The sequence below is a fragment of the Notolepis coatsorum genome, assembly GCF_963971535.1.
Source record: "Notolepis coatsorum genome assembly, chromosome: 5".
Lineage (NCBI taxonomy): Eukaryota > Metazoa > Chordata > Actinopteri > Aulopiformes > Paralepididae > Notolepis > Notolepis coatsorum.
The window spans coordinates 128,829,551-128,846,532 of record NC_140169.1 but is presented as its reverse complement, the minus strand read 5'-3'; positions in this window follow the sequence as shown (position 1 = coordinate 128,846,532).

Below are 16,982 nucleotides of genomic sequence, written 5' to 3'. Positions count from 1 at the left end.
TCCTATTCGGTTGTTAAGTCGTGACGTATCGACCTACCAATAAACAGTTTCTGCGGGCCAAGCTTCCTGCGTTGGCTGAGGCTCTGGTCTTTTCAACAAGCCTCAGGGCTGTGTATGACACTCAACATTTAAATCACCTCCTCAACATGATTTCCTTTTTCTTATATTCACATACTGCACAGGCCTTGCATTGGCACAGTGTTTTCTCTTTCTTTCTTACCTACATATGATACGTGCTCCATGAGCCGTAGCAGCGTAGGGTTTGTTTGTATGGCATACTAATCCCACAGGGCTGCTCCAGATGTCTGGAACACTTAGCATGGCCTTGTCTGGCTGCCGACTCGACAGCCTGAGGAGAGCTATTCAACAGGATCCGACTCCACACACACACACACACAACCAATGTGGAGCAGGTTTAGTTCTCAAACATATACAGTAGTTGTTTTCATCAATTCCATAATTGAAATGTGGCATGGTGCTGTAGCTGCCTTGACCTTGAGAGAGGAAACATTATTTTGATGCCCTCCTCTCCATGTTTTAGCCCTAAGCATATAACATCATATCCAGTGAAGAGGTTAAGAGGCAGGAAGGGCTGGTTTTCTTTTTCTTTTCATCACTGGTGAACGGTGTGAACAAAAGACTGTGTAGGCTGTGGCTCATGTTAGGAGGGAAGATCACCAGCAAGGATACATTCAGTTTGAAATAAAGCAATGAACTGCTTCATGATTATGTTTCATGTTTGTGAATTGTATCATGTCAGAGATGGAGGATGAAAACAATGAAAACAACAATTTACATTTAGATTTAGTCATTTAGCAGACGCTTTTATCCAAAGCGACTTACAAGTTCTGTACGACAGGTCATCAGGAAGGGTACAACTCTATCAGCTGAGTAACAATATTCATCAAAGTGTTGCGTGTTACAGTGTAGGTTAGTTTATTAGGACAAGTGCATGACAGTAAGGTTAGTTAGGGTTAGATTTAAAAAATATATATATATTATTATTTCAGATAATGGTTGAAGAAGTGCGTCTTTAGTCGACGGCGAAAGATTGGTTCGGATTCGGCTGTCCTAACTGGGGTGGGTAGTTCATTCCACCATTGTGGGGCAAGGACTGAGAATAGGCGGCTTCTCTTTGATGACCCTCCGGGAGCTTGGATAGGAGTAGGTCTGAGGCGGCCAGAAGATGCAGAGCGTAGGGGTCTTGATTGAGGGTGTGTAGTTAGAGACCATTGACCGGAGGTAGGCGGGAGCGGTTCCCTTTGCCGCACGGTATGCTAGGTCGAGGGCCTTGAAGCGGATACGTGCAGCAATGGGGAGCCAGTGCAGGTCCCTAAGAAGTGGGGTGACATGGGCCGACTTCGGTAGGTTTGAGATCAGGCGGGCCGCTGCGTTTTGAACGAGTTGAAGAGGCTTGGTGGCAGTGGCCAGGAGGCCAGCTAGCAGTGCGTTGCAGTAGTCGAGGCGGGAGATGACTGTTGATTGGACGAGGAGTTGGGTGGCTTCTTTTGTCAGGAAGGGGCGGATCCTTCTGACGTTGCTCAGGAGGAATCTGCAGGTTCTGGTTGTCGCTGCGATGTGAGCAGAGAAGTTCAACTGGTCGTCGAGGACAACACCAAGGTTCTTGGCGGTCGGGGACGCGGTCACAGCTGCATTCTCGACTGTGATGGAGAGGTCGGTCAGAGGGGAGGATTTGGCCGGCAGGTGGAGCAATTCTGTTTTGCTTAGGTTCAGTTTGAGGTGGTTGGTCGTCATCCAGGCGGAGATGTCGGACAGACAGGCCGAGATCCGCTCAGAGACGTGGATATCTGAGGGAGGGAAGGAGAGGATGAGTTGAGTATCATCGGCATAACAATGATATGAGAAGCCATGAGACGTAATAATGTTATCCAGTGATTTAGTGTAGAGGGAGAAGAGAAGGGGTCCTAGGACCGAGCCCTGGGGGACACCCGTCCGCAGGGGGCGGGTGGCCGACAGAGTCCCTCTCCATGACACTTGGTAGGAGCGGTCGTTGAGGTATGATGTCAGTCATGTCAGCGCAGATCCAGCCACTCCCATTCCTGCGAGGGCCGCGAGGGAGAATGTAGTGGGAGAATTTTACAATGCAGACTACATGGTGAACTACATGCTAGTGCAGACTACTAAATGTGAGTACATGGGTTATATGGTACTATAGGGTAGGCCTACTTCATTGTAGTACAGGGTATACTAGCTTACAGGGTACTACATATCACATGGTACAACAGGGTACTAAGAGGGTGCTAATAAATAGTTTTATAGGGCTGCCCAAAAATGGATGAAGCACCATATTGGGGCTCTCGAATGAACACAGTACAAAGGCAGTCAAGTGACTCTCTGGGCTTGTCATTGGAAGATTGCTGGTTAGAGCCCTGATTGTTGTTGGGTCTTATTGGACTCAACTGGATTTTGACCAATAAAACGTAATGGATAGGTTCCAGAATTCTACAGAATTCCGATAAAAAACACAATAAAAAATCCGATTCGATTTTGGAACCGGTCTTTTTGGACTTTGTTTAATTGGATTCATATCCTAATAAGATAATCTAATGGGCTTTTCTTTAATTGGAATCCTACTAGCCTGACTGTCCTGATTGGGTCTCATTCCCGAACAGATTTATGACCAAAAATGTCCTCTTAGGCAGATTTCTGCCCATTTAAGACATATTAGGGCTGGTAGCGCGATTCCCCAAATTTTCCTGAGATCGGATTTGACCGTGGCTGAGAGCAGATTTAAGAGTGCTGAGGAGCACAGTTATGATTGATTGACTAATTGAAAAATGTATTAACTTGACATACTGTGTTCTCATAGTGATTCCTTCATGCCAACGCTACAGGCCTCCTTGGAATTAATTACTTAAGCTGTATAATAGTAGTCAAGCTGTACAGAGATTTAACACAGATTGACATAGATAACATTTCTCTCACATTATCAAAATACAATCAAAGAAATTCTCAGTCCCAACACACACTCATGTAAGTTTCCAATTTTATTAAAAGGCCTGTTGCTGAGAGCTGCCCAGGTGAAGCAAGACACCAGCCTTCTTTTGCATATACAAGACAAAGACTGTGTGGCCTTGGAGGTGCGATATCACAAAACCTGTTACAGGGAGTACACCTGCAGATCCTTGACTCAATCAACTGAAACAGCTACTGGAACTTTGGAAGAAACGGAAGCAGAGTAAGTAAATTACCAAGCAGCTATAATGAGACATTCATTGAAAGCTGTAATGTGTGCCCCTTCACCCGTTGGCAATGGGTGGCACGTTGAGGATGGGGAGTTAACAGTGACATGGATGACAAATCCGGCCCCTGATAGTGAAGGAAAATGTGAGACAGGAAGAAGTTCATGTGTGTCTGCAAAGCTGCCATGTACAGATCTTTGTCAATGCCAAAACTGTGCAAATGTTTCTAAGGAAATGGAGGATAGGGCTACATGGGAGGATGACTCTGATGATAGTGGTGAGGATGATTAACATCAGTGTTGCCTGGGAAGTGTGGTGGTGGATGAGCGTGTGGACTGAGGTTGGGATGTATAGGGCGAGGGGATTACAGGGTTATTAGGGTTATACAGTAGTAGTGTGATTTGTTTGTATTTGTTGAGATCAGTTTGACACAGATCTCTCCACACACCTCACTGTTTACTAATTTTTCTCTGTAGTGTATATTGTATATATGTATATTGAATATTCCTCTTTACTTTACTTTTTACTTACTTACTTTTTCTTTTACTGTATGAAGCACACTCTCAGGGGCTCATACAGAAACACGCATTTCATCGTAAAGTACCTGTATTTTACTGTGATAAATAATAAACAAACATGAAACTTGTGTATGTATGTGACGAATAAACCTCTTGAATCAATATTATTTTTGTATCCACTTTTTCTCTTTATTTTCTATTTTTCTCCCACCCCAATTTCGTGTATCCAATTATCCCCTCCCCTGTCTTGAACGTTGCTCGACTATGCATGTAGAATGTATATTATCATCAATACGTTAGTCTAGCAATAGGTTAAAAGTGCCATTAGATAGTTTTAAGTCTATTCCAAGACGGAAACGGAAATGGACATTTTGAACCATGGGAATTGTAATAATAAATAATAATAAGTATAATAAGAAGTGAGTCTTTCGCCGTCGACTAAAGACTCACTTCTTCAACCATTATCTGAAATGATAAAAAACAAAAAAAAATCTAACCCCGACTAACCTTAATGTCATGCACTTGTCCTAATAAACTAACCTACACTGTAACACGCAACACTTTGATGAACATTGTTACTCAGCTGATAGAGTTATACCCTTCTTGCTGTCTTGTCGCACAGAACTTGTAAGTCGCTTTGGATAAAAGCGTCAGCTAAATGACTAAATGTAAATGTAAATGTAATAAAAAAGTGAATATCAGGAAGGCAGCAGGTCCGGACGGCATCCCCGGCCGCGTCCTAAAAGTCTGTGCCGACCAACTGGCCCCAGTATTCACTGACATATTTAACCTGTCCTTAGAACAGGCTGTCATCCCCACCTGCCTGAAGAAGTCCACTATTATCCCTGTACCCAAAAAATCCAAGCCTGCTTGCCTCAACGACTACCGCCCTGTAGCTCTCACCTCCATAGCCATGAAGTGCTTTGAGAAGCTAGTAAAGGGCTACATCTGCTCCTCCCTCCCCATCAACATGGACCCCCTGCAATTTGCATACCGCCCCAACAGGTCCACGGAGGACGCCATATCCCATGTGCTGCACACAGCAGCATCACACCTGGACAAGAGGCAGGGGAACTATGTGAGAATGCTATTCATCGACTACAGCTCGGCATTCAATACCATAGTCCCCTCCATACTCATAGCCAAGCTCAGGGACCTGGGCTTGGGCTATGACCTCTGCCAGTGGGTCTTGGACTTCCTGACTGGCAGACCCCAGGTGGTGAGAGCAGGCAACTGCACCTCCTCATCCATCACCCTCAACATAGGGGCCCCCCAGGGCTGTGTTCTGAGTCCCCTCCTCTACTCCCTGTACACACACGACTGTGTGGCTCAGCGGAGTAGCAATACAATCGTCAAATTTGCTGACGACACAGTGGTGGTGGGCCTGATCTCTGCCAACGACGAGAGGGCCTACCTGGAAGAGGTCAAGGTCCTGGCGGGATGGTGCCAGGAAAACAGCCTCTCCCTGAACGTCAGCAAAACAAAGGAGATGATTGTGGACTTCAGGAGGTCGGGGGTCAAGGACTACAGCCCCCTCAGCATCGACGGGGCACCGGTTGAGAGAGTCAACAGCTTCAAGTACCTCGGAGCCTACATATCCGAGGACTTGACATGGACCACACACATTAACAGTGTGGTGAAGAAGGCACGACAACGCCTCTACTTCCTCAGGCGCCTAAGGAAGTTCCAAGTCAGCCAGAAGATCCTTAAGAACTTCTACTCATGTACAATAGAGAGCATCTTGACCGGCAACATCACCTCCTGGTTTGGGAATAGCACTGCAAAAGACCGAAGCAGACTACAAAGAGTGACACGTGCAGCCGAACGCACAATTGGAGGGGGGCTCCCCACCCTCCAGAACATTTACTACAAGCGTTGCAAGGGCAAGGCTAAGAGAATCATTAAAGACTCCAGTCACCCGAACAACTGCCTCTTTGAACTGCTGCGGTCAGGCAAGCGATACCGGAGTCTCAAGGCGAGCACAGAAAGACTCAGAAGTAGCTTCTATCCCCAGGCCATCAGGCTGCTAAACGAACAATGAATGAACACTACACAACAACAACCACCAAACGCACATAGCACACACATCCACACGCACACACTCACTTTAAACAAACACACTGTAGCACCCACTCCACACACTTTATAGCACACACCCACTTTAAACAAACACACTGTAGCACCCACTCCCCACACTTTATATTTATGGATGAAGGATTGCACTACAACTCGTACACCTTACTGTAAATTGTACCTAAAATTGTACCTCATCCCATTTCTGCTTTGCACTAGATAGTACTGTACATTAGTACACTGCATAGTATTGTGTATTGTATATTATATGGTAACTCAGAACATTGTACATATGTCTATACCGAACACTGTGACCTCATTTTCTTCTTCTAAATTCATGCTATATTATGTTATTATGTTATTTGATACTATCTTGTCTAGCACAGTCTCTGGAGCGTAACAGTAAGAAGCATTTTGTATGAAAGTATTCTGTACTTCTGTATGACAACTATTAAAGAACTTGAACTTGAACTAATTCATTTATTTTGTAAAGCGCTTTTCAAACACCCAAAGTCGCTGACAATAGGCAAAAAAAAGAAACAAAGAAACAGAACCACAGGGAAACGGAGGACAATAAGAATACACAGGAAACATAAAACCACAAGTAACGGATATCAAATACGGGAGTGAGTAGGGGAGACAGTCGGGAGGAGAGTAAGGGAAAACCAAGGGGGGTGGGAGGGCACCCTTGGTTTTATCTCCAGCACCTACTGTGCTCATGAACAAAACAAATGCACCCCTGACCAGGCCACGCCTCGGCGTCCTCCTATAAGACGCCGGACATGGTCACACTCCCCCTTCCTCGAAAAAAAAGTTTCCAACATTGAAAACCCAACCAAGGGATCTCAGGGCGCTGAGAGCGAGACGCTCAGCCAGTATTCATATAACTAGGTTATAGGGTAACCTTTCGTTATATAGCATTACTGGCAATCGCGTCTCGCTCTTCGCCATAATGAGATATGGGGCAAAGCAGACGCGTGGCCCGACAAGTGTACCCCCTGAGGACCCGCAAGCCCTACTACCAGGCGGGAGGGAAGTCCAGTCCACCCGCCCGTCCTAGTGAAGGGGGTGCGGCAGTCAACTCCACCAAAAAGAGGGAACCAGAGACCCCTAAAAACGCACAGTACAGGCGGGACCACGTGTGTCACATCACCCCGTGGCACACACCCACACACCCCTGCTAACCCACCGAGAGGCGGGACGCAGGGGAGGACCCAGACCTCAGAACCGCCTGGGAGACAGAACCCCCAGTCATGTCCACAAGGTAAAACTTAACGAAGGGACCCGGGGAGGACCAGGAGGCCGCAGCACAGATGTCCTCCACCGAGGCCCCCCCTAACAAAGAGGCAGAGGCCGCCACTCCACGAGTGGAGTACGCCCTGACACCCCCAGGGGGGGCCTGTCCAGCCAACGTGTATGGGCAATGCCCTCGCACAACCAATGTGACAGGCGCTGCTTGGACAGTGCCTTACCAGCACGAGGGCCACCGTAACAAACAAAAAGTTGATCGGTAGCCCTGAGATCCCGAGTCCGACTGAGGTAAACACCCAAAGCACGGACAGGACACGACAGATGAAGGCTCGCCTCTAACCCACTAGCGTGAGGAGGCGGATGAAACGCCTGAATCACAATATCCCTGGGGCGAAAAGAGCTCCGGATATTCTTTGGCACGAAGACTGGATTAGGCCTCAGAGTCGCACCGCTATTGGCACGAATAGACAAGCACTCAGGCCGCACCGAGAGAGCATACAGCTCACCCACGCGCTTAGCGGAGGTGATGGCCAGTAGGAACGCAGTCTTGAAAGACAGATGCTCCAACGACACCTGCTCAAGAGGCTCAAACGGGGCCTCAGACAACCGGCCGAGGACCAGTTGGAGGTCCCACTTGGAGACAGAGAACGTTCCACCGGCTTGAGACGCAGAGCGCCAAGCAGGAACGTCCCACGAGAGGGTGGCTGAACAACGTTCACTCCCCAGCATAAGCCGTGGCAGAGGACGGAGCGCGCGCGTACCGGATAGCGTTAACCACAGAATAGTCAAGACGCATCCCCACCAGATTCACACTGTCAGCAGCCAAGCCTAGAGGCTGCCCCATAACAGTCTTTTTGCAGCCATTTTGTAGAGGACATGCATAGCTGTCGACCAGCGTTGGAATTTTTGCGAACTACACTTCCTGTCAGATACTGTGGGCTTTCAAAGTTCAGCGTTCTGAATGAATCATATCAATAACTGTTATGATTCGCGATAATAAGCCACAAAAGGTAACGTTTTTGACAAATATTGAAACGCAGTTAGTTTCTCCTCCCTATAGTTAGCATGTAAGAACAATTAGATCTGAAATTAGTTTCAAAACGGTTGCACTGTGGGGAAAATTTTAAAGTACACTAGATTACAGTAGATTTCATTATCTGTTCTTATGCACGCCTGGTGATACTAAATCCAAATTGAACTCGGGCATTTGAAAGATAATATATGTATATATATAAATGTGCGAATCGGTTATAATAAGGTAATGTATAAGCATCATATTCTATATTCTATAATAATATTTCAAATTGCATTGGTCCGGATGGGAGAATTCAGTACTGTATCTACAGAACCTTCGGTTTAATCATCTTCACTTTATTAATTTCCTTAGATTTTTTGTACACATGATCTCAAGAGGGTACTGAACGAGATCAGTGGCAGTTTCTTAAGTTTGGTCATTATTATCATGGTGTTATTCACTGTCAAAGATGCAAAGAAAAATCATAATTCATATTCTCCTTTGTTTCATCACAATTTAAGCAAGCCTACTAATAGACACAATATTTCTGTCCATAGATGTACCTAGATACCAAGAATATGCAAATAGCCCTTGTAGAAGTGGAGCAATATTCCATTTACCTAGGTATATATTTTAGGCAGATTTTTACATCGTGTGGAACAGGTTGATGCCATTCAGAATTTATTAACATAGCTACAACACACAGTAACGTTAATACAATTACATGCATCATCCATTGCTAGTCGAAAGGACTGGACACAGGGACAAGTGAAACATCAATCAATTAATTTAATACAGGTAGTTCGAGCCGCACCACAGGGCTATTATATTATATACAGCTTTGACATGCTCTCTCTCTCCTGCCGATTAAAATCAGCAGCTCTTCCTCCTCATCATCGATTGCCTGTAGCTGCATTTGCACAACAGCGTCCATCCCTGCTGCTAGCTAACGTTAAAACTAACCTGAAGTTAGTTGTTCACCAACAATCTCAACATTTGCTCAACATTTGCGTTAGCTCAAAAACACAGAACCGGACACAAGTCGCTAGCGATAGCAGCAATAATACTTCCGGTCGGGGGGTTTCAAGCGACGTCTAAAACACGGAAAGGCGTTTATTTTGTACATTTGTGGCAGCGTTACAGCATTTCAGTGTTTTCGCTTGGACGCACATATCTCTTGAAACGATTTCATGTTTATGGAAAACTTTTTTGAAATGAAAACAAAAACAATCGGATCCATCTTCGTTTGGACAAGGCCTGAGAAGAGAGGGGAGCAGATCTTGCCAGTCATTATCATTGCTGATCGAGTGGCGTAGAGTACTTTAATCATATGAATAAACTCCTTTCCCAGTCCCATAGCCTCCAGTACCGCTCACAGGTATGACCCATCATGTGTCTTTGTCATTGCGGTTCCTTTTCCCCCTTTCCTGTTTTCCAGTATTTTTGTCCTCATGTGGGGTTAATGGAGACATTGCATTTAAAACCAAATTGCTAACACTAAATGACTGGATGTTGCAGAGGATGCACCGACTCTGCCTTGTCGTTGTTAGAGAGGGATAATTATATTAGAAGGCTTTGTTCACGTGAACCACAGGTTGCATGAGCACAGATTAAGCTAAAAGCTATCTATAAATAGTCCATTCATTTTCCTATTCGGTTGTTAAGTCGTGACGTATTGACCTACCAATAAACAGTTTTTGGGGGCCAAGCTTTCTGCGTTGGCTGAGGCTCTGGTCTTTTCAACAAGCCTCAGTGCTGTGTCCCTTGTTGTCTTAATAGATCTGAATCACCAGTATCTCCCGCTGTCTGAAGCAGAGCGTTTGGCCCCAGACATGAATATACGTCATGCGTGGCGTCAGACGGGAAATACGTCTCGTTGCCTATTGAAGGCAAACAGTGCCGCACAAATTCGTGTGATTGATTGATTGATTGAAAACTTTATTAACAGATTGCAGAATGGGTACAGTACAGTACAGCTCAATACATACAATTGTTAAGGGGATGCAGACCAGAGAAAGACTTTCGTCTTGTTTACATCAGGGTCCCCCATTTTCAATTCATCGTAACATATATGACATACATGACATACAGATAGTGGTGCTTGAATGGCATGAATCAGAGACGTGTGTTTGCACCATATGCATTTATACAAGTCAATTAAACAAACTATCAGCCTAAATTAACATTTACAAACGTATTTCCGTTGTACTTGTGAATAATGACAATACATTTGTATCTAATCTTAACCTATCAATCTATAGGTTGTGGGATCCAATGCACCATACTAGCTTTCCCAACCACACGAACAAATAAATCATCAAACTAAAATGACTAGTAAAATGTTCACTCTTTTGATGTGGAAAAACTACCCTAAGTACAGTTGTTCTTCTTGGAAACCACTAAAGTTGATGTTTTTGTAGCCTATATTAAAGAATAAACATCATCAATGTACAATGTTGAGACACAAAATCTTCAAGTGATTTAAATGTCGGGGGTCACAAGGTATTTTCCAGTGTCAACAACATGAGGGTCACCTGTTTACCTCATATCCCAACATTTCCCAACCACCACCACACCGCGGATCATCACAGTCCCTCTCTGGCTTCAGCCTAAAAGTTGTGGCACATCTCAGCCGAAAACCCCGGCTACCCAAGAGCCAGGTGGCCTGAACCCCTTCTGCGAGTGGCTTGAGTGTCTGCCTCTTCAAGGGCTGCGGGAGCACAGCTGCTTGTCCTATTGCTCTTCACAAGAGCAGGGGATTAAACAGAGGAGAGAGAGAGAGAGAGAGAGAGAGAGAGAGAGAGAGAGAGAGAGAGAGAGAGAGAGAGAGAGAGAGAGAGAGAGAGAGAGAGAGAGAGAGAGAGAGAGAGAGAGAGAGAGAGAGAGAGAGAGAGAGAGAGAGAGAGAGAGAGAGAGAGAGAGAGAGAGAGAGAGAGAGAGAGAGAGAGAGAGAGAGAGAGAGAGAGAGAGAGAGAGAGAGAGAGAGAGAGAGAGAGAGAGAGAAAGAGAGGGGGGGAGATGGGGGGGAGAGAGAATGAGGCACAGGGATTGGAAGAGGTGAAAACAAGAAAGCAGAAGATATATAGAGGGAATAGAGACGTGAGAATGAGGGTCGGAGATCTTGCTTGGCCCCGTATTGATTGAAACCTTTATTTATTCTCGAAATGGACGTTGAGGTTTTACCCTCATTTGCATTGCCGTCGAGATTACAAATTCAAACAGTTTGGATTACATATAAAGGGGATTTGCATGAATATGACAAAAGATCAAATTAAAAACAGTTACATACTGAGGTAGGGAGGTTTGTGATCATGCTTTTAAATTGACAATAGGATAGTGGGGTGTTTATTTTTAGTGTGAGTTGAAGATCATTCCAGGACGCTGGTGCATTAAAACAAAAGACATATTTACCAAATTCAGATTGAAGTGAGGTTATTTGAGCAGGTCAGAAAAGGTCCATGATTCCAATTCCATTTAGGGTGGAAAGGAATCCCAACCTGAGCATGACATAAGAACAAAATGGCGACCATGTGAATATGGTCAATTATACTTGAGTAGATCCTCCTTAGAAAGGAGAGACAGTATAAGAACAGACTAATATACACAGCCGAGGTCCAATACATGCTTTTATTGGTACCACATCAAAGATAAGCCATTTGGAACTGTCTTAACCTATTGAAATGTCAAAATAGATCTATTTTTCTCCTGTGTTTACATACATTCCCAACGTAAACAAACTGTACAGCCACAAAATACAGCAAGTAACTATTGAGAATGTATATTTAGCTGCCGGCCAGTGTTAACTGTGGAATATTTTAAAGGAGCCAAACGGTGAAACTGTAGAAATTCAGATGAGTCAAATTGTATCAAAAGAACATAGTTTTATTTCTGTGGCCACAGAAGGGATCCTCAGTTTACGAGACAAGTGAAACACGAGCGTCTGACCAGAAAGTGAGAGCGAGCTCTGGTCAGATTTACAATAAATACAGTTTGACATGACGACAAAAGATGACAAATTAACAACAGATATGACAAGAAAGGAAAACAAATATGAGATTAGGGGTTTTGTCATATCTGTCACATCACAAGATTGATATGAAGACAAGAAAATAACAAGATGTGATTTTCTTGGACATGTCATATAAGTCAAGCTGTCCTGACCCTTAAAAGTTAAGAACACCGTCAGACTGTCGCCTAGTCGTGTCTTGACTATAGTTAAACTAGTTAAAGCTTTGTACAGAGAAATGTGTATTTAAATGTCCAGTAAGCTGTACAAATGATGTAATAGGATGAAACATAATGTTTTCTATAACATAACCCATGTATCAACTGCTCATTTGGTCAACTACAGAAAAAAGTTGTCCTTTCCAACTTTTCGGTGGTGGGGCTACCCATTTCTTACGTCTGGATCACTGATTGGGCCTTTAAGGAATCACTCTCTTACATATAGCTCAGAGGGACAAGGGAAGCGATTCTGAAAGCTTATGTGTGACACAAGTGTTAATGATCGGTCTCCGAGGCAGAAAATGATGTGGGTGTAAAACACATCTTTTCACACCATAATGACTGTGTAGTGGTCTTAACACAGACACAGAGGACGTGGCCATGATTAGGTCCCATAATGTCACCGTTGTCCTGTCTCCCGTCAGAGTCTTCCACTTCCCTCCTCGCATTTCTGATAAAACAGAGGGCAATTTTCTCAAGTTATCCGGAACGGTGATTTAGTTAGAGCGCTGTGACCCCGGTATGTGAATATATAAACGAGACGTGACGTAAAATCAATCAACGTAACGGAAAAGTAACCACTGTGAAGTGGCTCTCTGCTCGGCTGTGGACACGACGCCGCTTCGTGTCTCCCATATAGATTACACAGTTAAATAACATGACTAAATAATATATCTCCATATCTTAACATTTATTAATTTCATATACATCTTTGGTCTATTGAACATTCATTCAATTTGCAGCTGTGATAGGCTCTGATTAAGGGAACTGTGCATATCGACACCATAATCACTTTATTTGCCTATTATCGCAAATTAGTCCCGATGGATTAGACCCACGCCATGTTATTGTATTATATTGTCTACAATCGTGTGCAAAGCCGAATGATTCATTATATCGGTTCACTTCAAACAAAGAATGACAATGCGCATTTAAGTGTAATTTAAGTGTGTACACTCGACTCATGTACACTACACACCTCCAGACAATCTAACAAATGACTTGACTTAACAGCTACAGACGCATCCATAGTGGAAATAACAAGGGCAGCACTGCTATTATTACCACATATTGCCCTATGTGTTTACAATCTGACATAAAAAAAAATACTATTTTGATTAATTAAGGCTCAATAGCCTGCACACTAAAAGCCATGGTTTTGAATTACATTTACCATTTACATTTAACAACCATTTAAAACAAATATTTTAATCAAGACCGTCTGAGGGCCCTCCCCCAGCTTGGGGCCATTGGTCATCAGTTCCACTCCCACCCCAAAGTAGCCCCTTTCGGGACTGTGATGCACCGAGTGAATACACCCTGTTGGTGTGCATCACAGTCACGAAAGGGGCTAACCCCATACCTGAAGTGACGTTGTGTTTGATATGAATTGCTATTTTTAATTGAGCTATCAGTTTGCTGATATGATGTGTACACGTCACCTACCCCACTGCGTGGAGTGGACGCAAACGGTGATGAAATCCAAATGTTTTATCAAGTGATGAAACATACTGCTGCAAATAGAATAAATGATAGACGATGTATTTTATAGGCAGACCTCACTAGTTCCTCTTGCAGGCAGGTGGTCTTGTGATAAAGGAGGTCAGGCCTGCCAATTCCTTTCCATCCCTGCAGTAGGCTCCACCCCCTGCAGGAAAATACAAACAGACTTTAAAACCGAGTGCTTGCCAGCCCAATCACCAAAAAATGCAATTCTTGCAGAAATCTCCAGATGGCAAAGATGTTTGATACCAAATCATGAATTTTCTATGATGGTGTCATGGTATATTGGAGAGATTTTTGACCATTTATTGATTCTCGAGTGGTCAAAATGATTTACATTTGGCACCAAATCTATTTAGCAATGGTATCAAACCAAAGATTGCTACAACAACTTAATTGGCATAATTGAGCATGGCAATGGCATATAGATATAATGCCCTAAACTCAGAATTGTTGATAGAAATAAAATATTGTCTTGAGTTGCATCTTAAATGATTCATAGGGTCGCAGCTTTCCAATGGCAACTTGTGTGTGAAACTACTGCTGATTTTGACACTTCAAGTCACACATATAGAACTGCATATCCACATAGAGGAAATGTTTTGGACCCATCTTAAAATATGCACATTTTCATTATTTATTTATTTATTTTCTTTTAAGAATTAATTGGCAAATGTATGTATCACTGGACATGGGCATTTAAAAAAGTCTGGCTATAGCACATTCATTTAGATCACTTGCAGCAATCTTCCTATGTAATATCACATAAATAACAGAAACGTCCTCAACAATAACTCTATACTGAAACACGATCCATATAGGCTATAAACCTGAGTATTTATTTTGTTAAAAAGAAGAGTTGGTAAATACATAAAGATACTAAATACATACTGATGTGTTAAGACACAATCTGCTTGAAACTGTATTTCCATTAACACATGTTCTGTTGTTTTTAAATACACCCCAGAAAAATCTGTTTTAAGCTAAGATGTTGATACATGATCTTTGCTGTCATAAATCGTAGTGTATATATGTGAAATAGGCTACTGCAAAACACAAGATACCATATTAATGCATTATATGTAGCTCATTACAACAAGGGGAAATTATTAGAAAACTGCATGAAGAGATGAACACTGTATTTGCATATTTAGAACACATATAGCGTTAACTTCTGGCTTGATATTCCAGTCCTCCCAAGGTTGCAAGCAACACAACCCTGTGTCTGATCACATGACCATAGAAAGAACTGCCTTGTGAATGTTCAACAAATGACCTGTATGGCTGGTTAATTTCGACAACATAAACTTTCTAAACATCTATGTCCTGTTGCAGTGTTTGCCAATACAATAGCTGACAGGAAACACACTTGGGTCCAAACTGTTCCCTAGCAACAGATTCCAGTGAAACGGTCTATACAGTGTCACCTACATGCCTTTGTCCTCAGGACCATGCGATTGTTTAGTTACAGATAGGCCAACTTATTACAAAAGGCGTGCATATAGCTACTCTTTTTACAAGTCTATTATGTCACATTGTTTTAGGCCTTATGCTATAGCAGCGTAACGTATCTACAGGCGGTCTCTATATCTTCAATGGATGCAGATCAATAGGCTACATTGCTCCGACTCATGAGGCCCTTTTGCATGCAGGGTTTTACACTTGGATGATGGAATTGACCTGCTGTTTCAGGCTGACATGAGAGAGGATATTAGCTTAGTCAAATGTTGAGCAATAGGGTATAAAAAATATCAAAATTTCATTAATTAACAAACTATTTTACTGGACAAGTTACCTTATTATATTTTCAGCTGTTTTCATATAGGCACCATGTGATACTCATATCTTAACAAGGGGTTGTGCCAGAAAACTATAGACCTTCATAACCCAGAGTCCAAGTGTATAACCCAAGTGTAGGCCTACAGATTTTAGTCACTTGACTTAACCCTCTGAGGTATGCCCCCCTCTTAGAATTAGATTTTGGAATTATGAACAGTGGCATTTGTGACATTCAAATGTGAAGTCCTGGAAATTCCTATTCCAATGCTTAGCCTGCGGTTGCTATAACAGACTATTGTATATTTTTGGGTTGACACTTGACAGTAAACTGTATTCTTCCCCTCTCTCTTAAAATATCCTACAACAAAGCTATTACACCAACAAAGAAACCAATTGTGCCTCTAAGCCTTTATGTCATGTCTGTATTACTGTGATATTTTTTATTTTATTTTTTTTGTGGATCCCCAGGTAGAGTAGACCTGCTGCTACAATGGTAATAGTATATGGATAGTACTAAACTAAACTAAACTAAACTAAACTAAACTAAACTAAACTAAACCTTTAAGACACATGAGAAATGGGCAAATGGAATTTGAAAGGCCTTTCATTTTTAAATAATTGTCACGTTTGCTCTTGTATAATATATAGGTTTGTAGCTAGCTATAGTATATATATTAGGCTATAGTCAAGTGAATTTTTGTTGCCTGGGTCCAGACTTTTAAATCCGCCCACTCCACCGAGTTGACAATTCTGTCTGATATCAGGCCAAAGATTGTGGTGCTGGTGGATTTAACTGGCAGGTCATAAAACTTTAATCCAAGAGACATTGACCAAACAAGGTTGGAAAACGGATTTAGTGGCTGCATGCGGTCCAAGAACCATATAGGCCGGGCAACCTCATTAGCTGAGCCTGCAGAATATATTTTTTAAGATTAGATTAGATTAATTGTCATTGCAACAAGTATACAGAGTACAACAAAATTAGGTTAGCATCTAACCTGGAGGGGTGTTGATAATAACAATAACAATAATAATAATGTATTGTTATTGTTGTTATTATCGTTAATATTATTATCATCACTATTTAAAAAGGCTTGTGTTAGAAAGTATAGGAGTCATTCGAGTCTATATATTCCCACTTTCAAAGAGGAGAGCACTTTATTTGTCACTCTGGATGCAAGTCGAGTTCATTGAATTTAACTGCAGCACAAGATCACGTTGCATCATTTACATCACTTACACCTCTTGCGCATTAGCATGGGGCAGTTCAAGACCCGGGCCCTTCCTATAAACGTGCGAACCCCTCACTGACCTCTCCAAATCTCTCTTATGTTATTGAGCCAGTGGTGGCGATGTAGTGGGTCTTCAATGGGACATATTCATATCGATAACGTAAACCGTTGTTGTTTTCACAAA